Source organism: Eubalaena glacialis, chromosome 4 (genome assembly GCF_028564815.1).
Source record: "Eubalaena glacialis isolate mEubGla1 chromosome 4, mEubGla1.1.hap2.+ XY, whole genome shotgun sequence".
Taxonomy (NCBI): domain Eukaryota; kingdom Metazoa; phylum Chordata; class Mammalia; order Artiodactyla; family Balaenidae; genus Eubalaena; species Eubalaena glacialis.
Window position 1 is genome coordinate 74,007,546 of NC_083719.1, and position 24,606 is coordinate 74,032,151.

Below are 24,606 nucleotides of genomic sequence, written 5' to 3' on the forward strand. Positions count from 1 at the left end.
GTGGTCAGAAAAGATGTTTGATATAATTTCAATTTTCTTAAATTTACTGAAGCTTGATTTGTGACCCAAGATGTGATCTCTCCTGGAGAATGTTCCGTATGCCCTTGAGAAGAGAGTGTAATCTGCTGTTTCTGGATGGAATGTCCTATAAATATCAATTAAATCTATCTGGTCTATTGTGTCATTTAAAGCTTGTGTTTCCTTATTAATTTTCTGTTTGGATGATCTGTCCCTTGGTGTAAGTGAGGTGTTAAAGTCCCCCACTATTATTGTGTTACTGTCGATTTCCTCTTTTATAGCTGTTAACAGTTGCCTTATGTATTGAGGTACTCCTATGTTGGGTGCATATATATTTGTAATTGCTATATCTTCTTCTTGGATTGATCCCTTGATCATTATGTAGTGTCCTTCCTTGTTTCTTGTAACATTCTTTATTTTAAAGTCTATTTTATCTGATATGATTATTGCTACTCCAGCTTTCTTTTGATTTCCATTTGCATGGAACATCTTTTTCCATCCCCTCACTTTCTGTATGTATCCCTAGGTCTGAAGGGGGTCTCTTGTAGACAGCATATGTATGGTTCTTGTTTTTGTATCCAATCAGTGAGCCTGTGTCTTTTGGTTGGAGCATTTAATCCATTCACGTTTAAGGTAATTATCAATATGTATGTGTCTGTTAACATTTTCTTAATTGTTTTGGGTTAATTTTTGTAGGTCCTTTTCTTCTCTTGTGTTTCCCACTTAGAGAAGGTCCTTTAGCATTTGTCGTAGAGCTGGTTTGGTGGTGCTGAATTCTCTTAGCTTTTACTTGTATGCAAAGCTTTTGATTTCTCCATCAAATCTGAATGAGTTCCTTGCTGGGTAGAGTAATCTTGGTTGTAGGTTCTTCCCTTTCATCACTTTAAATATGTCATGCCACTCCATTCTGGCTTGTAGAGTTTCTGCTGAGAAATCAGCTGTTAACCTTATGGGAGTTCCCTTGTATGTTATTTGTCGTTTATCCCTTGCTGCTTTGAATAATTTTTCTTTGTCTTTAAATTTTTCCATTTTGATTACCATGTGTCTCGGCATGTTTCTCCTTGGGTTTATCCTGTTTGGGACTCTCTGCGCTTCTTGGACTTGGGTGGCTATTTCCTTTCACATGTTCGGGAAGTTTTCGACTATAATCTCTTCAAATATTTTCTTGGGTCCTTTCTCTCTCTCTTCTCATTCTGGGACCCCTATACTCTGAATGTTGGTGCATTTAATGTTGATCCAGAGGTCTCTTAGGCTGTCTTCTTTTCCTTTCATTCTTTTTTCTTTAGTCTGTTCCGCAGCAGTGAATTCCACCATTCTGTCTTCCAGGTCACTTATCCGTTCTTCTGCCTCAGTTATTCTGCTATTGATTCCTTCTAGTGTATTTTTCATTTCAGTTATTGTATTATTCATCTCTGTTTGTTTGTTCTTTAATTCTTCTAGGTCTTTGTTAAGCATTTCTTGCATCTTCTTGATCTTTGCCTCCATTCTTTTCCTGAGGTCCTGGATCATCTTCACTATCATTATTTTGAATTCTTTTTCTGGAAGATTGCCTATCTCCACTTCATTTAGTTGTTTTTCTGGGGTTTTATCTTGTTCCTTCATCTGGTACATACATAGCCTTCTGCCTTTTCATCTTGTCTATCTTTCTGTGAATGTGGTTTTTGTTCCACAGGCTGCAGGATTGTAGTTCTTCTTACTTCTGCTGTCTGCCCTCTCTATTTTTGTTAATTTTAAATGATTTATGAATGTATTATTACTAATATTACTCAAAGTTTCCAACAGAACTGTAAACCTTCATTAATATGATTAAACACATTAGATGTTTCTATGAGTATTTTTTAAATAGCTCTTTATTAGAGTATAATTGCTTCACAATGCTCTGTTAGTTTCTGTTGTGCAACAAAGTGAATCAGCCATATGCATACACATGTCCCCATATCCCCTCCCTTTTGAGCCTCCCTCCCATCTTCCCTATCCCACACCTCTAGGTCATTGCAAAGCACTGAACCGATCTCCCTGCACTATGCTTCTGCTTCCCACCAGCCAAGTGTTTTACATCTGGTAGTGTGTATATGTTGAGGCTACTCACTTCACCCCAGCTTTGCCTTCCCACCCATATCATCAAGTCCATTCTCTATGTCTACCTCTTTATTCCTGCCCTGCAACTAGGTTCATCAGTACCATTTTTTTTTTTTTTTAGATTCTATATATATGCGTTAGCATACAGTATTTGTTTTTCTCTTTCTGACTTACTTCACTCTGTATGACAGACTCTAGGTCCATCCACCTCACTACAAATAACTCAATTTCGTTTCTTTTTATCACTGAGTAATATTCCATTGTGTATATGTGCCACATCTTCTTTATCTATTCATCTGTCGATGAACACTTAGGTTGCTTCCATGTCTTGACTATTGTAAACAGAGCTGCAATGAACATTGTGGTACATGACTCTTTTTGAATTATGGTTTTCTCAGTGTATATGCACAATAGTGGTATTGCTGGATCATATGGTAGTTCTATTTTTAGTATTTTAAGGAAATTTCATACTGTTCTCCATAGTGGTTGTATCAATTTACATTCCCACTAACAGTGCAAGAGGGTTCCCTTTTCACCACACCCTCTCCAGCATTTATTGTTTGTAGATTTTTTGATGATGGCCATTCTGACAGGCATGAGGTGATACCTCATTGTAGTTTTGATTTGCATTTCTCTAATGATTAGTGATGTTGAGCATCCTTTCATGTGTTTGTTGGCAATCGGTATATGTTCCTTGGGGAAATATCTATTTAGGTGTTCTGGCCATTTTTGGATTGGATTGTTTGTTTTCTTGATATTGAGCTGTATGAGCTGCTTGTACATTTTGGAGATTAATCCTTTGTCAGTTGCTTCATTTACAAATATTTTCTCCCATTCTGAGGGTTGTCTTTTTGTCTTGTTTATGGTTTCCTTTGCTGTACAAAAGCTTTTAAGTTTCTTTAGGTCTGATATGTTTATTTTTGTTTTTATTTCCCTTTCTCTAGGAGGAGGGTCAAAAAGGATATTTCTGTGATTTATGTCAGAGAGTGTCCTTTAAGAGTTTTATAGTGTCTGGCCTTACATTTAGGTCTTTAATCCATTTTAAGTTTATTTTTTGTGTATGGTGTTAGGGAGTGTTCTAATTTCATTGTTTTACATGTAGCTGTCCAGTTTTCCCAGCACCACTTATTGAAGAGGCTGTCTTTTCTCCATTTTATATTCTTGTCTACTTTATCAAAGGTAAGGTGACCATATGTTCATGAGTTTATCTCTGGGTTTTCTATCCTGTACCATTGATCTATATTTCTATTTTTGTGCCAGTACAATAGTGTTTGGATTGCTGAGGCTTTGTAGTATAGTCTGAAGTCAGAGAGCCTGATTCCTCCAGCTCCATTTTTCTTTCTCAAGATTGCTTTGGCTATTTGGGGTTTTTTGTCGTTCCATGCAAATTGTGAAATTTTTGTTCTCATTCTGTGAAAAATGCCATTGGTAGTTTATTAGGGATTGCAATGAATCTGTTGATTGCTTTGGATAGTATAGTCATTTTCACAATGTTGAGTCTTCCAACCTAAGAACATGGTATATCTCTCCATCTGTTTGTATCGTCTTTAATTTAATTCATCAGTGTCTTATCATTTTCTGCATACAGGTCTTGTGTCTCCCTAGGTAGGTTTATTCTGAGATATTTTATTCTTTTTGTTGCAATGGTAAATGGGAGTGTTTCCTTAATTTCACTTTCAGAATTTTCATCATTAGTGTGTAGAACTGCAAGAGATTTCTGTGCATTAAATTTGTGTCCTTCTACTTTACCAAATTCATTGACTAGCTCATGTAGTTTTCTGCTAGCATCTTTAGGGTTTTCTATGTATAGTATCATGTCATCTGCAAACAGTGACAGTTTTACTTCTTCTTTTCTGCTTTGGATTCCTTTTCTTTCTTTTTCTTCTCTGATTGCTGTGGGTAAAACTTCCAAAACTATGTTGAATAATAGTAGTGCGAGTGGGCAACCTTGTCTGGTTCCTGATCGTAGAGGAAATGGTTTCACTTTTTCCCCATTGAGAACGATGTTGGCTGTGGGTTTGTCATATATGGCTTTTATTATGTTGAAGTGGGTTCCCTCTATACCTACTTTCTGTAGAGTTTTTATTGTAAATGAGTTGAATTTTGTTGAAAGATTTTTCTGCATCTTTTGAGCTTATCATATGGTTTTCATCCTTCAATTTGTTAATATGGTATATCACATTCATTGATTTGCGTATATTGAAGAATCCTTGCATTCCTGTGATAAACCACACTTGATCATGGTGTATGATCCTTTTCATGTGCTGTTGGATTCTGTTTGCTAATATTTTGTTGAGGATTTTTGCATCTATGTTCATCAGTGATACTGGCCTGTAGTTTTCTTTTTTTGTGACATCTTTGGTTTTGGTATCTGGGTGATGGTGGCCTCATAGAATGAGTTTGGGAATGTTCCTCCCTCTGCTATATATGGGAAAAGCTTGAGAAGGATAGGTGTTAGCTCTTCTCTAAATGTTTGTTAGAATTCGCCTGTGAAGCCATCTGGTCCTGGGCTTTTGTTTGTTGGAAGATTTTTAATCACAGTTTCAATTTCAGTGCTTGTGTTTGGTCTGTTTATATTTTCTATTTCTTCCTGTTTCAGTCTCAGAAGGTTGTGCATTTCTAAGAATTTGTCCATTTCTTCCAGGTTGTCCATTTTATTGGCATATAGCTGCTTGTAGTAATCTCTCATGATCCTTTGTATTTTTTCAGTGTCAGCTGTTACTTCTCCTTTTTTCATTTCTAATTCTATTGATTTGAGTCTTCTCCCTTTTTTTCTTGATGAGTCTGGCTAATAGTTTATCAATTTCGTTTATCTTCTCAATGAACCAGCTTTTAGTTTTATTGATATTTGCTGTTGTTTCCTTCATTTCTTTTTCATTCATTTCTGATCTGATCTTTATGATTTCTTTCCTTCTACTAACTTTGCAGTGTTTTTTGTTCTTCTTTTTCTAATTGCTTTAGGTGTAAGGTTAGGTTGTTTATTTGAGATTTTTCTTGTTTTTTGAGGTAGAATTGTTTTGCTATAAACTTCCTTCTTAGAACTGCTTTTGCTGCATCTCATATGTTTTGGGTCATCATGTTTTCACTGTCATTTGTTTCTAGGTTTTTTGATTTCCTCTTTGATTTCTTCAGTGATCTCTTGCTTATTTAGTAGCGTATTGTTTAGCCTCCATGTATTTGTATTTTTTACAGTTTTTTTCCTGTAATTGATATCCCGCCTCATAACATTGTTGTTGGAAAAGATATTGATACGGTTTCAGTTTTCTTAAATTTACCAAGGTTTGATTTGTGACCCAAGATATGATCTATCTTGGAGAATGTTCCATGAGCACCTGAGAAGAAAGTATATTCTGTTGTTTTTGGATGGAATGTCCTATAAATATCAATTACGTCCATCGTTTTTAATGTGTCATTTAAAGCTTGTGTTTCCTTATTTATTTTCATTTTGGATGATCTGTCCATTGGTGAAAGTGGCGTGTTAAAGTCCCCTACCAATATTGTGTTATTGTCGATTTCCCCTTTTATGGCTGTTAGCATTTGCCTTATGTATTGAGGTGCTCCTATGTTGGATGCATAAATATTTATAATTGTTATATCTTCTTTTTGGATTGATCCCTTGATCATTATGTAGTGTCCTTCTTTGCCTCTTGTAATAGTCTTTATTTTAAAGTCTATTTTGTCTGATATGAGAATTGATACTCCAGCTTTCTTTTGATTTCCATTTGCATGGAATATCTTTTTCCATCACCTCACTTTCAGTCTGTATGTGTCCCTAGGTCTGAAGTGGGTCTCTTGTAGACAATATATATATGGGTCTTGTTTTTGTATCCATTCAGCCAGTCTGTGCCTTTTGGTTGGAGCATTTAATCCATTTACATTTAAGGTAATTATCGATAAGTATGTTCCTATTACCATTTTCTTAATTATTTTGGGTTTGTTTTTGTAGGTCTTTTCCTTCTCTTGTGTTTCCTGCCTAGAGAAGTTCCTTTGGCATTTGTTGTAAAGCTGGTTTGGTGGTGCTGAATTCTGTTAGCTTTTGCTTGTCTGTAAAGGTTTTAATTTCTCTGTCGAATCTGAATGAGAACCTTGTTGAGTAGAGTAATCTTGGTTGTAGTGTTTTCACTTTAATCACTTTAAATATGTCCTGCCACTCCCTTCTGGCTTGCAGAGTTTTTGCTGAAAAATCAGCTGTTAACCTCATGGGGATTCCCTTGTATGTTATTTGTTGCTTTTCCCTTGCTGCTTTTAATATTTTTTCTTTGTATTTAATTTTTGATTGTTTGATTAATATGTGTGTTGGCGTGTTTCTCCTTGGATTCATCCTGTATGGGACTCTCTGTGCTTCCTGGACTTGATTGACTATTTTCTTTCCCATGTTAGGGAAGTTTTCAACTATAATCTCTTCAAATATTTTCTCAGACCCTTTCTTTTTCTATTCCTCTTCTGGGACCCCTACAGTTAGAATGTTGGTGCATTTAATATTGTCCTAAGGTGTCTGAGACTGTCCTCAATTCTTTTCTTTTCTTTTTTTTCTTTTTCTGCTCTGTGGTAGTTATTTTTACTCTTTTATCTTCCAGGTCCCTTATTTGCTCTTCTACCTCAGTTATTCTGCTATTGATTCCTTCTAGAGAATTTTTAATTTCATTTATTGTGTTGTTCATCATTGTTTTTTTGCTCTTTAGTTCTTCTAGGTCTGTGTTAAAGATTTCTTGTATTTTCTGAATTGTATTTCCAAGGTTTTGGATCATCTTTACTGTCATTACTCTGAATTCTTTTTCTGGTAGATTGCCTGTTTCCTCTTCATTTGTTTGTTCTGGTGGCTTTTTACCTTGCTCCTTCATCTGCTGCGTATTTCTCTGTCTTCTCGTTTTGTTTAACTTACTGTGTTTGGGGTCTCCTTTTCGCAGGCTGCAGGTTCGTAGTTCCTGTTGTTTTTGGTGTCTGCCCCCAGGGGGTGAGGTTGTTTCAGTGACTTGTGTAGGCTTCTCGCAGAGGGGACTGGTGCCTGTGTTTTGGTGGGTGGGGCTGGATCTTTTATTTCTGGTAGGCAGGGCCACGTCCAATGGTGTGTTTTGGGGTGTCTGTGACCTTATTATGATTTTCGGCAACCTCTCTGCTATTTGGTGTGGTTGTGTTCCTGTCTTGCTAGTTAATTTGCATGGGGCGTCCAGCACTGGAGCTTGCTGGCTGTTGGGTGGAGCTGGGTCTTAGCACTGAGATGGCAGTCTCCTGGAGAGGTCTCACCCATTGATGTTACGTGGGGTCAGGGGGTCTCTGGTGGTCCAATGTCGTGAACTCACCTCTCCCACCTCAGAGGCTCAGGCCTAACAGCAGGTTGGAGCACCAAAACCCTGTCACCCACACGGCTCAGAAGAAAAGGGAGAAAAAAAGAAAGAAAAAAAATATTAAAAGAAAAAAATAGTAATAATAATTAAAAAAGAAGAGAGCAAGCAAACCAATAAACAAATCCACCAATGATAAGAAGCACTAAAAACTATACTAACATAAACATAAAAATCAGAAACAAATCAGTTGTAGACAGCAGACCCCAAGTCTACAGTTGCTCCCAAAGTCCACTGCCTCAAGTTTAGGATGATTCATGGTCTATTCAGGTATTCCACAGATGCAGGGTACATCAAGTTGATTGTGGACATTTAATCCGCTGCTCCTGAGGCTTCTGGGAGAGATTTCCCTTTCTCTTCTTTGTTCGCACAGCTCCTGGGGTTCAGCTTTGGTTTTGGCCCCACCTCTGTGTGTAGGTTGCCCTCAGGCTTCTGTTCCCACCCAGACAGGACAGGGTTAAAGCAGAGGCTGATTAGGGGGCTCTGGCTCACTCGTGCCAGGGGATGGAGGGTACAGGTTATAACTGGAATGCAGGGCGAGCCTGCAGTGTCAGAGGCCGGCGTGACATTGCAACAGCCTGAGGCGCACTGTATGTTTTCCCAGGGAACTTGTCCCTGGATCACGAGACCCTGGCAGTGGCGGGCTGCACAGGCTCCCGGGGGCACGGGGGGGTGGTGTGTGGAGAGTGACCTGTGTTTGCACACAGGACTTGGTGGGTGCAGCCACAGTGTTAGTGTTTCATGCCTGTCTCTGGGGTCTGAGCTGATAGCCATGGCTCGCGCCTGTCTCTGGAGCTTGTTTAGACAATGCTCTGCCTTCTGTGGGCAGAAAGGGAAGGAATCCCCTCTTCTCAAGCAACCCAAAACAATGGTGTCTTGCCTCTTCAGCAGGTCCAGACTTTTTCTCAGTCTCCTTCCTGGCTAGCTGTGGCGCACTAGCCCCCTTCAGGCTGTGTTCACGCAACCAACCCCAGTCCTCTCCCTGGGATCTGACCTCCGAAGCCCGAGCCTCAGCTCCCAGCCCCCACCCGCCCTGGTGGGTGAGCCAACAAGCCTCTCAGGCTGGTGAATGCTGGTTGGCACTGATCCTCTGTGTGGGAATCTCTCTGCTTTGCCCTCTGCACCCCTGTTGCTGTGCTCTCCTCCATGGCTCCAAAGCTTCCCCCTACCCACCCCCCATCTCCACCAGTGAAGGGGCTTCCTGGTGTGTGGAAACTTTTCCTCCTTCACAGCTCCATCCCAGAGGTGCAGGTCCCATCCCTATTCTTTTGTCTCTGTTTTTTCTGTTTTCTTTTGCCCTACCCAGGTACGTGGGGAGTTTCTTGCCTTTTGGGAAGTCTGAGGTCTTCTGCCAGTGTTCAGTAGGTGTTCTGTAGGAGTTATTCCACATGTAGATGTATTTGTGGGGAGGAAGGTGATCTCCACGTCTTACTCCTCCGCCATCTTGAAGGTCCTCCTACATCTTCTTTCCAATTGGGATGCATTTATTTTTCTTGTGTAATTGTCCTAACAAGAACCTCAAGTATAATATTAAATAGAAGTGGTGAGAGAGGACACGTTTTCCTTCTTCCTGATGTTAGGGGAAAGTATTCAGTCTTCCATCATTAAATATGGTATAAACTATGTGGTTTTCATAGATACTCATTTTTAGGTTGAGGACATAACCTTGTACTTCAAGTTTGTTGAATCTTTTTTATCCCTACAGTGTGTTGGGCTTTGTCAAATATCTTTTTTGCCTCTATTTATATGATCCTATGGTTTTGCCCTTTATTCTACTAATAAGGAGTATTACAGCAATTGACTTTTGGATGTTAAAGAAACCTTGTATTCTTGGATAAATCGCACTTGGTCATGGTGTATAATCCTTTGTATGTATTGCTGGATTCCCTGTTCTAGTATTTTACTGAGGATTTTTGCATATATATTCATAATGGATTTTGATTTGTTGTTATTTTTTGTGATACCTTTTTCTAGTTTTGATATCAGGGTAGTATTGGTCTGAATGTTCCAACCTCTTCTATTTTTTTAGAAGATTCTGTGAAGAAGTGGTTTTAATTTTTCTTAATGCATTTAATAGAAGTTATTAGTGAACACTTTGGGCTTTTCATTGTGGTTAGTTTTTTGTTTTGTTTTGCTTTATTTTTGTTTTTTTTAAATTAGCAACTCAATGTATTTTTATAAATCTATACAGGTTTTCTGTTTCTTTCTGAGTCACTTTGGTTGTTTGTGTCTTCCTAGGAATTTGTTCATTTAATCTAGATAATCTAATTTTTGGCAGAAAGTTGTTAATTAATTCCCTTATAATCATTTTTATTTCAGTAAGGAAATAGTGATACCTCCTGTCTTATTCCTGATTTTAATGATTTGAGTCATATATCTTTCTTTCTTGGTCAGTCTAACTAAAGCCTTTGTCAATTTTGTTGGTCTTTTCAAAGAACCAACCTTTGGTTCTGCTATTTTTTTCAATTATTTTGCTATTCTCTGTTTCATTTTTTTCTCAAATCCTTGTTATTTCCTTCCTTATGCTTGCTCTGAGTTTACTTTGATATTTTTTTAGTTTTGTAAGGTGGAAGTTTAGGTTATTGATTTGAGATCTTTGCTTTTAAAAAAAATATAGGTGTTTGCAGGTGTAAATTTCTCTCTGAACACTACTTTTGCTTCTTGTCATAACATTTATATTGCATTTTTATTTCCATTCCTCTCAAAGTATTATCTAATTTCTCCTGGGATTTTTTCTTTGATAATAAAGAATAAACATTAAATGGTTATTTATGAGTATGTTGTGTAATTTCTACAAATTTGTGAATTTCCCAAACATCATTCAGTTCTGATTTCTAAATTTATTCTGTTTTTGTAAAATAGAATACAATACAAAATAGAATACATACAAAGTACATATTCAATAATTTTGTATGATTTCAATAATTTTAAGTTTCTTGATGCTTGTTTTCTTTCTGTCTTATTTCAGTCAACTATGCCTTTGTGAAATTCATCTCTGTAGTTTATTTATTTATTTATTTATTTATTTATTTATTTATTTATTTTTTATTTTAATGCTCCATAGTATGAATATACCACAACTAATTACCTATTAAATTGTTGGGTAATGTGGATAAACTATTTAGGTTATTTGCATTATTTTTCACATTTTTATATGTATATTTTGGTGCACACATGTATGCATTTTTGTTGTGTATATAGCTTGGAATAGAATTATTGGGTCGTGCATTTGTGTATTCAAGTTTAGCAGATGCTACCAACTGCTTTGTTTCCTAGCAGTTGTGCCAATTTTTTTTCCACAAGAAGTATATAAAGTTTTACTTGCTTCACATTTTTACCAGCATTGTACTCTCACTATTTCTAATTTTAGATATTTTGTGGGTGTATCTCAAATGTGGCTTTAATTTGCAATTCTCTGGTAGCTGAAGAGGTCGAGCACCTTTTCATATGTCCATTGGACATCAGGATATCCTCTTTGGTTAAGTGTCTATTCAAGGGACTTGGGGCAATGCTTTTATTATGTTATCTGTAATTTTTTAGGAGTTTATTTATAGTCTAAGTATGCATATTTTGTCATGTGTATGGATGTATTCCAGATATCTTGTAGATTAAGGAATTCTCATATTTTTAGTTTGCTGTTTTTATCTGAAGTGAAGAATTTTAACAAACTGCTTTTTTGCATATATTGAGATGATTATATAAATTTTACCATTCATTTTTTAGCTCATATATTTATTTTCTAGTGTAAAACCAATCTTGCATTCTTGAAATAAAACTAACTTGGTCCAGATGTATAATAATTTAAAATTTTACTAGATTTGATTTTCTTTTATTTTTTAGTATTTTGAAATCAATTTCACAAGAGAAATTGGCCTGTAATTCTCTTTCTTATAATATTTTTTCCAGGTTTAGTTTCAGTCATGCTACTTGCATAGAATGACTTAGAGGGTGTTTTTTATTTTTTTATTTTTTGGGGAGAGTTTGTTTAAAATTGGCACATTCCTTTGCACATATTTAGAAAATTGACCAGTGAAACAATCTAGGCCTAATGTTTGCTTTGTGGATCAGTTTTTCTTTATGAATTCAGTTTATTAATAGCTATAAGATATTCAGATTATTTTTCAGTCAGTTTTGATGTTATGTTTTCAAATTTATTGACATATTATTGGTCATAATTACCTATTATTATCTTTTTAATGTTTCCAGATCTGTGATGACATTCTCTTTTTTATTCTTGATATTGGTTATTTGTGATTTCTCTCTCTTTTTCCCTTGATAAATATTTCTTAATCTTTCCAAATAACCACATTTTGACTTAAAAATTTTTTTCTTATGTTGATATAACTTCTACTTCATTAACTTCAAATCTTATTTTTGTTATGTTTTTTCTTGTACATTCTGTGGGTTTAATTTCCTCTTCTTTTCCTGACTTCTTAAAATCGATATCAAGATAATTGAATATTTTTAGCTTTGTTTTTTGCTAACATATACACTTAAGGTTACAAATTTCCCTCTAAGCCGATCCACAGTTTCATACCAAAAATTTGATACACAGTATTTTTATTTTTTTATTTTTTTGTGCATTGTTTTTGTTTATTATTTATTTATTTATTATTACTTTTGGCTGCATCGGGTCTCAGTTGCGGCGCATGGGATCTTTCGTTGCAGTGCGCGGGCTCTTCATTGAGGTGTGCAGTATTTTTAATTCAGTTTAAAATATTTTGTAATTTCCACTGTGATTTATAGTTAATTTCATGTTTTATTAGTTTCATGTTTTATTTGGCAGTGTGTTGCTTGATTTCTAAATGTTTACTGATTTTTTAAACTAGGTTAAAAAAAATTAAGTTCAACTTTATTATCTTTATGTTCTAAGTAAGTATGTATATATCATATCAAATACTTTGATATTTATTGAAACTCGTTTTACGGCCCAGCATATATTAAATTTTTGTATATATTCTATGTGCATTTGAAAAGTAAATGCGTTCTTAGTTATTAAAAACAGGATTATTGATTTAAATAAGGTCACATTTGTTATTCCTTTTGTTCAAATCTTACATATCTCTACTAATTCTGAGTCTTTTTGTCTTCACAGTTACAAAGATTGAGGTTTAAAAATTTTCAACTGTGATTTTGGATTGGTTTGCTTCTCCTTCTTGTTCTTTCTGCTTTTCCTTCATATATTTTGAGGCCATTTATTAACTGCAAAATGTTTAAGACTCTTACATATTTCTGTTGGATTGATCCTTTATCATTATTAAATAAAAATCCCCCTTCCTCTCTAGTAATACTTGTTAATTGCTGAGAGAAAACATTTACATATTATGTATATGATAAACATATCAGAATATATTCAGAACAAATAAAGAACTTTCAAAACCCCAAAATATACAAACTAAGTAAAAAGGACAAGAAATTCGAATATGCAGTTGACCCTTGAACAACAAGGGTTTGAACTGCATGGGTCCACCTATACAAGGATTTTTTTTTTTTCACTAAACACTTACCACAGTACTACACTATCCACGACTGGTTGAATCTGCAAGTGCAGAACTGAGGATATGGAGGGCTGACTGCAAAGTTATATTTGGATTTTTGACTGTGCAGGGGATAGGTGCCCCTAACCCCCACATTGTTCAAGGATCAACTAGACTTTCCCTTCTTTATTTTATTGTGGTAAGTGTATGTAACATGGAATTTACCATTTTAATATTTTTGAGTGTAAAATTCAGTAGCACTAAGTATTTTCACATTATTGTGTGACCATCACCACTATCTGTCTCCAAAATTTTTCCAACACAAATGGAAAGTCTGTACCCATTAAAGCAATATCCCTTTTATTTTTAAAGGATGCCATGATAAACGTTTACTTTTGTTTAAGTCGAGGACTTTATAGCTGTGGCTACAGACATTTTTGCTCAAACCTGGTTTGTGATTAGATCAGTTTAAAAATAATGTCCATATCTTCACAGTTGACTGAAATAGTTTTTAATCACTCTTTCTAAATATGTGCAAACATAAAACAATGGATAGACTAACTTGGTTATAACTATAAAGCCAAAACAATTTATAAATTAAAATTAAAAATAACTATAAAACAAATATAGTTCAAATCAAACCATTTGCTTAAATAAACATAACACTTTTAATTCAAATAATTACTTACATGTTTAATATGACACTGACTACTGTGACACAGATAATTTTGAGGATGATAATCCCAGACACTTGGCTTTGCTTAGAGCAATATTTCTCAACCTTAGCTGCATACCGAGCTAAAGCAGGGAGCTTTCAAAAATACTAATGACTGAACCTCACCTGCAGAGATTCTGTGTAATTGCTCTGGGATGTGGCCTGAGTATTGCAATGTCTTAAACCCTCACAAGTGAACCTAATATCAGTCAAGGTTAGGAGCTGTGGGCTTATATGAATACATTGTTTATATGTTGACTCTATTATTTTCTCATTAGACTTTAATTACTATTGAATTACTTGGAGCTAACAGTGGAGTAAACCAGATATAATGCAGAACCAAAAATATAATGACAGTACTGGTCAAAGAAATAATACAAAATGTGCTTATATTATTATTTTTTAAATTTGTCATCAAAAGGAGAAAAAGACTCAAAAAAAATTTTTTTTAAACATCTTTATTGAAGTATAATTGCCCTACAATGGTGTGTTAGTCTCTGCTCCACAACAAAGCGAATCAGTTATACATATACATATGTTCCCATATCTCCTCCACTCTTGCATCTCCCTCCCTCCCACCCTCCCTATCCCACCCCTCCAGGTGGTCACAAAGCACCGAGCTGATCTCCCTGTGCTATGTGGCTGCTTCCCACTAGCTATCTGTTTTACATTTGGTAGTGTATATATGTCCATGACACTCTCTCACCCTGTCACATCTCACCCCTCCCCCTCCCCATATCCTCAAGTCCATTCTCTAGTAGGTCTGTGTCTTTATTCCCGTCTTGCCACTAGGTTCTTCATGACCTTTTTTTTTTTTTTCCCCTTAGATTCCATATATATGTGTTAGCATACTGTATTTCTTTTTCTCTTTCTGACTTACTTCACTCTGTATGACAGACTCTAACTCCATCCACCTCATTACAAATACCTCCATTTCATTTCTTTTTATGGCTGAGTAATATTCCATTGTATATATGTGCCACATCTTCTTTATCCATTCATCCGATGATGGACACCTAGGTTGCTTCCATGTCCTGGCTATTGTAAACAGAGCTGCAATGAATATTTTGGTACATGACTCTTTCTGAATTATGGTTTTCTCAGGGTATATGCCCAGTAGTGGGATTGCTGAGTCGTATGGTAGTTCTATTTTTAGTTTTTTAAGGAACCTCCATACTGTTCTCCATAGTGGCTGTATCAATTTACATTCCCACCAACAGTGCAAGAGTGTTCCCTTTTCTCCACACCCTCTCCAGCATTTGTTGTTTCTAGATTTTTTGATGATGGCCATTCTGACCGGTGTGAGATGATACCTCATTGTAGTTTTGATTTGCATTTCTCTAATGATTAATGATGTTGAGCATTCTTTCATGTGTCTGTTGGCAATCTGTATATCTTCTTTGGAGAAATGTCTATTTAGGTCTTCTGCCCATTTTTGGATTGGGTTGTTTGTTTTTTTGTTATTGAGCTGCATGAGCTGCTTGTAAATTTTGGAGATTAATCCTTTGTCAGTTGCTTCATTTGCAAATATTTTCTCCCATTCTGAAGGTTGTCTTTTGGTCTTGTTTATGGTTTCCTTTGCTGTGCAAAAGCTTTTCAGTTTCATTAGGTCCCATTTGTTTATTTGTGTTTTTATTTCCATTTCTCTAGGAGCTGGGTCAAAAAGGATCTTGATGTGATTTATCTCATAGAGTGTTCTGCCTATGTTTTCCTCTAAGAGTTTGATAGTGTCTGGCCTTACACTTAGGTCTTTAATCCATTTTGAGTTTATTTTTGTGTATGGTGTCAGGGAGTGTTCTAATTTCATACTTTTATATGTACCTGTCCAATTTTCCCAGCACCACTTATTGAAGAGGCTGTCTTTTCTCCACTGTATATGCCTGCCTCCTTTATCAAAGATAAGGTGACCATATGTGCGTGGGCTTATCTCTGGGCTTTCTATCCTGTTCCATTGATCTATATTTCTGTTTTTGTGCCAGTACCAAACTGTCTTGATTACTGTAGCTTTGTAATATAGTCTGAAGTCAGGGAGCCTGATTCCTCCAGCTCCATTTTTCGTTCTCAAGATTGCTTTGGCTATTCGGGGTCTTTTGTGTTTCCATACAAATTGTGAAATTTTTTGTTCTAGTTCTGTGAAAAATGCCAGTGGTAGTTTGATAGGGATTGCATTGAATCTGTAGATTGCTTTGGGTAGCAGAGTCATTTTCACAATGTTGATTCTTCCAATCCAAGAACATGGTATATCTCTCCATCTATTTGTATCATATTTAATTTCTTTCATCAGTGTCCTATAATTTTCTGCATACAGGTCTTTTGTCTCCTTAGGTAGCTTTATTCCTAGATATTTTATTCTTTTTGTTGCAATGGTAAACGGGAGTGTTTTCTTAATTTCATTTTCAGATTTTTCATCATTAGTATATAGGAATGCAAGAGATTTCTGTGCATTAATTTTGTATCCTGCTACTTTACCAAATTCATTGATTAGCTCTAGTAGTTTTCTGGTAGCATCTTTAGGATTCTCTATGTATAGTATCATGTCATCTGCAAACAGTGACAGCTTTACTTCTTCTTTTCTGATTTGGATTCCTTTTATTTCTTTTTCTTCTCTGATTGCTGTGGCTAAAACTTCCAAAACTATGTTGAATAATAGTGGTGAGAGTGGGCAACCTTGTCTTGTTCCTGATCTTAGTGGAAATGGTTTCAGTTTTTCACCATTGAGGACAATGTTGGCTGTGGGTTTGTCATATATGGCCTTTATTATGTTGAGGAAAGTTCCCTCTATGCCTACTTTCTGCAGGGCTTTTATCATAAATGGGTGTTGAATTTTGTCGAAAGCTTTCTCTGCATCTATTGAGATGATCATATGGTTTTTCTCCTTCAGTTTGTTAATATGGTGTATCACGTTGATTGATTTGCATATATTGAAGAATCCTTGCATTCCTGTGATAAACCCCACTTGATCATGGTGTATAATCCTTTTAATGTGCTGTTGGATTCTGTTTGCTAGTATTTTGTTGAGGATTTTTGCATCTATGTTCATCAGTGATATTGGCCTGTAGTTTTCTTTCTTTGTGACATCTTTGTCTGGTTTTGGTATCAGGGTGATGGTGGCCTCATAGAATGAGTTGGGGAGTGTTCCTCCCTCTGCAATATTTTGGAAGAGTTTGAGAAGGATAGGTGTTAGCTCTTCTCTAAATGTTTGATAGAATTCGCCTGTGAAGCCATCTGGTCCTGGGCTTTTGTGTGTTGGCAGATTTTTAATCACAGTTTCAATTTCAGTGCTTGTGATTGGTCTGTTCATATTTTCTATTTCTTCCTGGTTCAGTCTCGGCAGGTTGTGCATTTCTAAGAATCTGTCCATTTCTTCCAGGTTGTCCATTTTATTGGCATAGAGTTGCTTGTAGTAATCTCTCATGATCCTTTGTATTTCTGCAGTGTCAGTGGTTACTTCTCCTTTTTCATTTCTAATTCTATTGATTTGAGTCTTCGCCCTTTTTCTCTTGATGAGTCTGGCTAATGGTTTATCAAATTTGTTTATCTTCTCAAAGAACCAGCTTTTAGTTTCATTGATTTTTGCTATTGTTTCCTTCATTTCTTTTTCATTTATTTCTGATCTGATCTTTATGATTTCTTTCCTTCTGCTAGCTTTGGGGTTTTTTTGTTCTTCTTTCTCTAATTGCTTTAGGTGCAAGGTTAGGTTGTTTATTCGATATGTTTCCTGTTTCTTGATGTAGGCTTGTATTGCTATAAACTTCCCTCTTAGAACTGCTTTTGCTGCATCCCATAGGTTTTGCGTCGTCGTGTCTCCATTGTCATTTGTTTCTAGGTATTTTTTGATTTCCCCTTTGATTTCTTCAGTGATCACTTCGTTATTAAGTAGTGTATTGTGTAGCCTCCATGTGTTTGTATTTTTTACAGATCTTTTCCTGTAATTGATATCTAGTCTCATAGCGTTGTGGTCGGAAAAGATACTTGATACGATTTCAATTTTCTTAAATTTACCAAGGCTTGATTTGTGACCCAAGATATGATCTATCCTGGAGAATGTTCTATGAGCACTTGAGAAAAATGTGTATTCTGTTGTTTTTGGGTGGAATGTCCTATAAATATCAATTAAGTCCATCTTGTTTAATGTATCATTTAAAGCTTGTGTTTCCTTATTTATTTTCATTTTGGATGATCTGTCCACTGGTGAAAGTGGGGTGTTAAAGTCCCCTACTATGATTGTGTTACTGTCGATTTCCCCTTTTATGGCTGTTAGTATTTGCCTTATGTATTGAAGTGCTCCTATGTTGGGTGCATAAATATTTACAATTGTTATACCTTCCTCTTGGATCGATCCCTTGATCATTATATAGTGTCCTTCTTTGTCTCTTGTAATAGTCTTTATTTTAAAGTCTATTTTGTCTGATATGAGAATTGCTACTCCAGCTTTCTTTTGATTTCCATTTGCATGGAATATCTTTTTCCATCCCCTCACTTTCAGTCTGTATGTGTCTCTAGGTCTGAAGTGGGTCTCTTGTAGACAGCATATATATGGGTCTTGTTTTTGTATCCATTCAGCCAGTCTGTGTCTTTTGGTGGGAGCATTTAATCCGTTTACGTTTAAGGTAATTATCGATATGTATTTTCCTATTCCCATTTTCTTAAATGTTTTGGGTTTGTTATTGTAGGTGTTTTCCTTCTCTTGTGTTTCTTGCCTAGAGAAGTTCTTTTAGCATTTGTTGTAAAGCTGGTTTGGTGGTGCTGAACTCTCTCAGCTTTTGCTTGTCTGTAAAGGTTTTAATTTCTCCATCACATCTGAATGAGATCCTTGCTGGGTAGAGTAACCTTGGTTGTAGGTTTTTCTCCTTCATCACTTTAAGTATATCCTGCCACTCCCTTCTGGCTTGCAGAGTTTCTGCTGAAAGATCAGCTGTTAACCTTATGGGGATGCCCTTCTGTGTTGTTTGTTGTTTTTCCCTTGCTGCTTTTAATATGTTTTCTTTATATTTAATTTTTGATAGTTTGATTAATATGTGTCTTGGTGTGTTTCTCCTTGGATTTATCCTGTATGGGACTCTCTGTGCTTCCAGGACTTGATTAACTATTTCCTTTCCCATATAAGGGAAGTTTTCAACTATAATCTCTTCAAATATTTTCTCAGTCCCTTTCTTTTTCTCTGCTTCTTCTGGGACCCCTATGATTTGAATGTTGGTGCGTTTAATGTTGTCCCAGAGGTCTCTGAGACTGTCCTCAGTTCTTTTCATTCTTTTTTCTTTATTCTGGTCTGCAGTAGTTATTTCCACTATTTTATCTTCCAGGTCACTTATCCGTTCTTCTGCCTCAGTTATTCTGCTATTGATCCCGTCTAGAGTATTTTTAATTTCATTTTTGTGTTTTTCATTGTTGCTTGGTTCCTCTTTAGTTCTTCTACGTCCTTGTTAAATGTTTCCTGCATTTTGTCTATTCTATTTCCAAGATTTTGGATCATCCTTACTATCATTATTCTGAATTCTTTTTCAGGTAGACTACCTATTTCCTCTTCATTTGTTAGGTCTGGTGTGTTTTGACCCTGCTCCTTCACCTGCTGTGTGTTTTTTTGTCTTCTCATTTTGCTTATCTTACTGTGTTTGGGGTCTCCTTTTCACAGGCTGCAGGTTCGTAGTTCCCGTTGTTTTTGGTATCTGTCCCCAGTGGCTAAGGTTGGTTCCGTGGGTTGTGTAGGCTTCCTGGTGGAGGGGACTAGTGCCTGTGTTCTGGTGGTTGAGGTTGGATCTTGTCTTTCTGGTGGGCACGTCCACGTCTGGTGGTGTGTTTTGGGGTGTCTGTGGCCTTATTGTGATTTTAGGCAGCCTCTCTGTTAATGGATGGGGCTGTGTTCCTGTCTTGCCAGTTGTTTGGCATAGGGTGTCCAGCACTGTAGCTTGCTGGTCGTTGAGTGAAGCTGGGTCTTGATGTTGAGATGGAGATCTCTGAGAGATTTTCGCCGTTTGGTATTACGTGGAGCTGGGAGGTCTCTTGTGGACCAGTGTCCTGAAGTTGGCTCTCCCACCTCAGAGGCACAGCCCTGATGCCTGGCTGGAGCACCAAGAGCCTTTCATCCACACGGCTCAGAATAAAAGGGAGAAAAAATAGAAAGAAAGAAAGAGGATAAAATAAAATTAAAAAGCTATTATAATAAAAAATAAGAAAAAAATTATTAAGAATATATTAAGAAAAAAATTTTTTTTAATTTAAAAAAATAGATTTATTAATTCTTTATAATAAAAAATAAGAAAAAAATTATTAAGAACAAATTTATTAAGAAAAAAAATTTTTAATTTTTTAAAATAAAAAACATGAAAAAACTTATTAAAAAATTTTTAATTTTTAAAAATAGAAAATAAGGAAAAAATTATTAAGAAAACATTTATTAGGAAAAAAAATTTTTTAAGTAAAAAAAACAAAACAACAACAACAAAACAACGGACGGACCTAACCCTAGGACTAACGGTGAGAACAAAGCTATACAGACAAAATCTCACCCAGAAGCATACACATATACACTCAGAAAAAAAGGAAAAGGGGAAAAATTAATATATCCTGCTCCCAAAGTCCACCTCCTAAATTTGGGATGATTCGTTGTCTATTCAGGTATTCAACAGATGCAGGCACATCAAGTTGTTTGTGGAGCTTTAATCCGCTGCTTCTGAGGCTGCTGGGAGAGATTTCCCTTTCTCTTCTTTGTTCGTACAGCTCCCGGGTTTCAGCTTTGGATTTGGACCCGCCTCTGCATGTAGGTCGCCTGAGGGCGTCTGTTCCCCTCCCAGACAGAACGGGGTTAAAGGAGCAGCTGATTCGTGGGCTCTGGCTCAGTCAGGCTGGGGGGGAGGGAGCGGTACGGAGGAGGCAGGGCGAGCCTGCGGCGGCAGAAGCCGGCGTGACGTTGCAGCAGCCTGAGGCGCGCCGTGCGTTCTCCCGGGGAAGTTGTCCCCGGATCACGGGAGCCTGGCCATGGTGCGCTGCACCGGCTCCCGGGAGGGGCGGTGTGGAGAGTGACCTGTGCTCGCATACAGGCTTTTTGGTGGCGGCAGCAGCAGCCTTAGCGTCTTATGCCCGTCTCTGGGGTCTGCGCTGATAACCGCGGCTCGCACCCGCCTCTGGGGTCCGCGCTGATAACCGCGGCTCGCGCCCGTCTGTGGAGTTCGTTTAAGCGGCGCTCTGAATCCCCTCTCCTTGCGCGCCGCGAAACAAAGAGGCAAGAAAAAGTCTCTTGCCTCTTCGGCAGCTGCAGACTTTTTCTCGGGCTCCCTCCCAGCTAGCTGTGGTGCGCTAGCCCCTTCAGGCTGTGTTCACGCTGCCAACCCCAGTCCTCTCCCTGCGATCCGACTGAAGCCCTAGCCTCAGCTCCCAGCCCCCGCCCGCCCCGGCGGGTGAGCAGACAAGCCTCTCGGGCTGGTGAGTGCTGCTCGGCGCCGAGCCTCTGTGCGGGAATCTCTCCGTTTTTCCCTCTGCGCCCCTGTTGCTGTGGGATCCGCGCTGATAGCCGCGGCTCGCGCCCGTCTCTGGAGCTCGTTTAGGCGGCGCTCTGAATCCCCTCTCCTTGCGCGCCGCGAAACAAAGAGGCATGAAAAAGTGTCTTGCCTCTTCGGCAGCTGCAGTCTTTTTCCCGGACTCCCTCCTGGCTAGCACCAAAGCCCGAGCCTCAGCTCCCAGCCCCCGCCCGCCCCGGCGGGTGAGCAGACAAGCCTCTCGGGCTGGTGAGTGCAGGTCGGCACCAATCCTCTGTGCGGGAATCTCTCCGCTTTGCCCTCCGCACCCCTGTGGCTGCGCTCTCCTCCGTGGCTCTCGACTCAAAATTTTTGAAGAGAAATTATTTATCTGCAAAAATATGCCTGAAAACAAATAAAGGTCTGCAAATTCTTATTTGAATAGTGTCCCATGATTACCTAGCCTTGTGTAAGCATGAAAAAAACCCAAAAAACAAAAACCTAGCTTATAGGTTCTTAGTCATGGCCACGTACATTACAATTATCTGGTAAGTTTTATTTTACTTTATTATTATTTTTTGGTGAGGTGTAATTGACATTGTTTTGTTTTTTTAAACACATCCCATGTCCCACCTGAGAAGAATTCAATCCCTGGAAATAAGAGTAAAATAACAATACCTTTATAAGGTTTCCAGGTAATTCTTGTGTGCAGGCAGTTGTGCGAATCATTGGAACAGACTATTATTTGCAAAATATATAAGGCAAGTTGGACACTTTAAGAAAAATGTAAATGTAGTTTTTTCCTTTATATAATTTTAAAAAGCATATTTGTAGGTAAATTTTACATAAAATGTAATTTTTGTAATCATAAGGAAATATAAATGCACCTCCATATTTATTCTCATTTATTTTACAATAATTTTTAAAAACCCTAGAAGTTGGTAACTGTGTTTCACCTGTCATTTACTGTATTCTTCAACCATTAGCATGGGACAAAGTTGACTTGAACTCATTAGAAGATTCTTTTTTTTTAGGAGACAGAGTGGCAGAAAGATTGACAAATCATAAAAGAAAAGAAGATTTCTGTAAAGTTAAAATGTGCTGCAATGAGGTGGAAAGAAAATAACAATGTGCATTGTAAGGTTTTGAATAAAGTGATCTGCAAATTACCTAGAAAGTTCAGAAAAAAATACTAAGATAATTTTAGTGACATTTCATTCAGTAGCCATATCCTGAAGTATTCTTAGTAACACTTCACATATACCATAGATATATGACTGCAAGAAGATAATGTCAAAACATTTGTAAATGTGTGATGAATTCTGCTTTAATTTTTATGAAGGCTTTCAGTAAAATCACATTGAAAAATTCACCTAGTCTTGTTTGAAGTCTAAGACCTCTGGCATTGTATCTGAAGTTTTTTTGTACAAGGGAATTTTTTGTTTTCTTTTGCAGGAAACATCATATATCTCTAATATTGAAGGGTGCTTTCATTCACTGACTCTCATTTATTACCTAAATGAGAGTAATGTGTCAGGCACTGTGCTAGGAGTTGGGGAGTTACAAAAGTGGGAAAATTTATTAATCTTTATTGTGTTTTTTTGAGCAATGAACAAATCAGTCAGCAATTACAATTTAATGTGTGTGCTATAAATTATATTATTACTATTAATAATAATAGCATCTAAGTGCAAAGAGCATTTGCTATATGCCAGACTGTGTTCTAAGTATTTTGCACGTATTAACTCAGCCAACAGTAGAACTTAGGCTGCTCCTGATATGCAATGAGTAGGTAGCTATCTGATTCTTGTGACACCAGAGAAAGCTTCCTGGAGATGGTGGTGACTGAGCTGAGTCGTAAAGCAGAAATTAGACCCAATCCAGCAAAGAATCACTGGACAGGTAGTCTAAATAGAATAGCATTTGTAAATGTATGGATGCATAAGACAGCCTGACTTGTTTATTGAACAACAAAAAATTTAGCATACTTGGAACATTGGGTATGTGGAAGAGTGATGGGAGGAAAGGATGGAAAAAATTCAAATATCAGATCACGAGGAACTTATACATCATGCTGATGAGGTTGGAGTCTCCAGAAAGTGAAGGAAAGATATTTAATTATTTTAAGCATGTTATTAACATAATCAGAATTTAGTACTTCAGAATGACAACTATGGTGGTCATTCTACTTAATATGGAGAATGAACTAGTAGGGAAAAGTTGGAGTCAGAGAATTAAGAGACTCTTGCAGTAGTCAAGGCAGAAGATGATAGCCCGGGCTTCCAGCAGTGTGGAATGGTGGAGACAGTTGACAGACCTGATAGATATAAGTAGGTAAAATAGGTAGGAGATTGTAATCAATTTTGTGATGAGGGAGTATGATAGTTAATTTTTTAAAAATAAATTTATTTATTTATTTATTTATTTTGGCTGCATTGGGTCTTCGTTGCTGTGTCTGGGCTTTCTCTAGTTGTGGCGAGCAGGGGCTACTCTTCATTGCGGGGCGCAGGCTTCTTATTGCAGTGGCTTCTCTTGTTGCGGAGCATGGGTTCTAGGTGCGTGGGCTTCAGTAGTTGTGGCTCGCGGGTTCTAGAGCACAGGCTCAGTAGTTGTGACACACGGGCTTAGCTGCTCCGCGGCATGTGGGATCTTCCCAGACCAGGGCTCGAATCCGTGTCCCCTGCATTGGCAGGCAGACCCTTAACCACTGCGCCACCAGGGAAATCCCAATGGTTAATTTTATGTGTCAACTTGGCTAGGCCTTGGGATCCACATATTTGGTCAAATATTATTCTAGATGTTTTCCTGAAGGCAGTTTTTAGATGAGGTTAACATTTAAATCAATAGACCTTGAGGAAAGCAGAGTATCCTCCATAATGTGGGCAAGCTTCATTCAATCAGTTGAAGGCCTTAACAGAAAAAAGAGACTGATCTCCCCAGAAGAAGAGGGAATTCTGCCAACAGACTGCTTTTGGACTTGAATTGCAACTCTTCCCTGGGTCTCCAGCCTGCTGGCCTACCCTGCAGAGTTTGAATTTGCCAAGATTCCACAATCATGTGAGCCAATTCCTTAAAATAAATCTCTCTCTGTATTATACATCTGGTTAGTTCTGTTTCTCTGGAGTACCCTGATTAGTACAGAGGGAAGATGAAAAAGGAAGTCTAGGATTATTCTTGCAGTGGATGGTTGGTGGAGCCATTCCCAGACATTGGAAACACAGGAGAGATGACTTAGCAGGATATAAAGAATTTAGTTCAGACATATTTAATATGAAGTGTCTGGGGACACATACAAATGGAGAGGATCAATAGATGCTTTTATGAGACTGAAAGTCAGGCAAGAAATCTGGGCTAGATATTTCACTCTAGGGGAGGAGGTTTCAGCAGTTGAAGAAAACTCATTCAGGAAAATAATAACAGCAACAACATAGAGATATAAAGCAAGAATAGGCACCTGGGATAAGAGGACAAGGAGACTAACAAGAATCTTTTAGAGCTGAAAATAAAAAACTAGGACAGAGTGG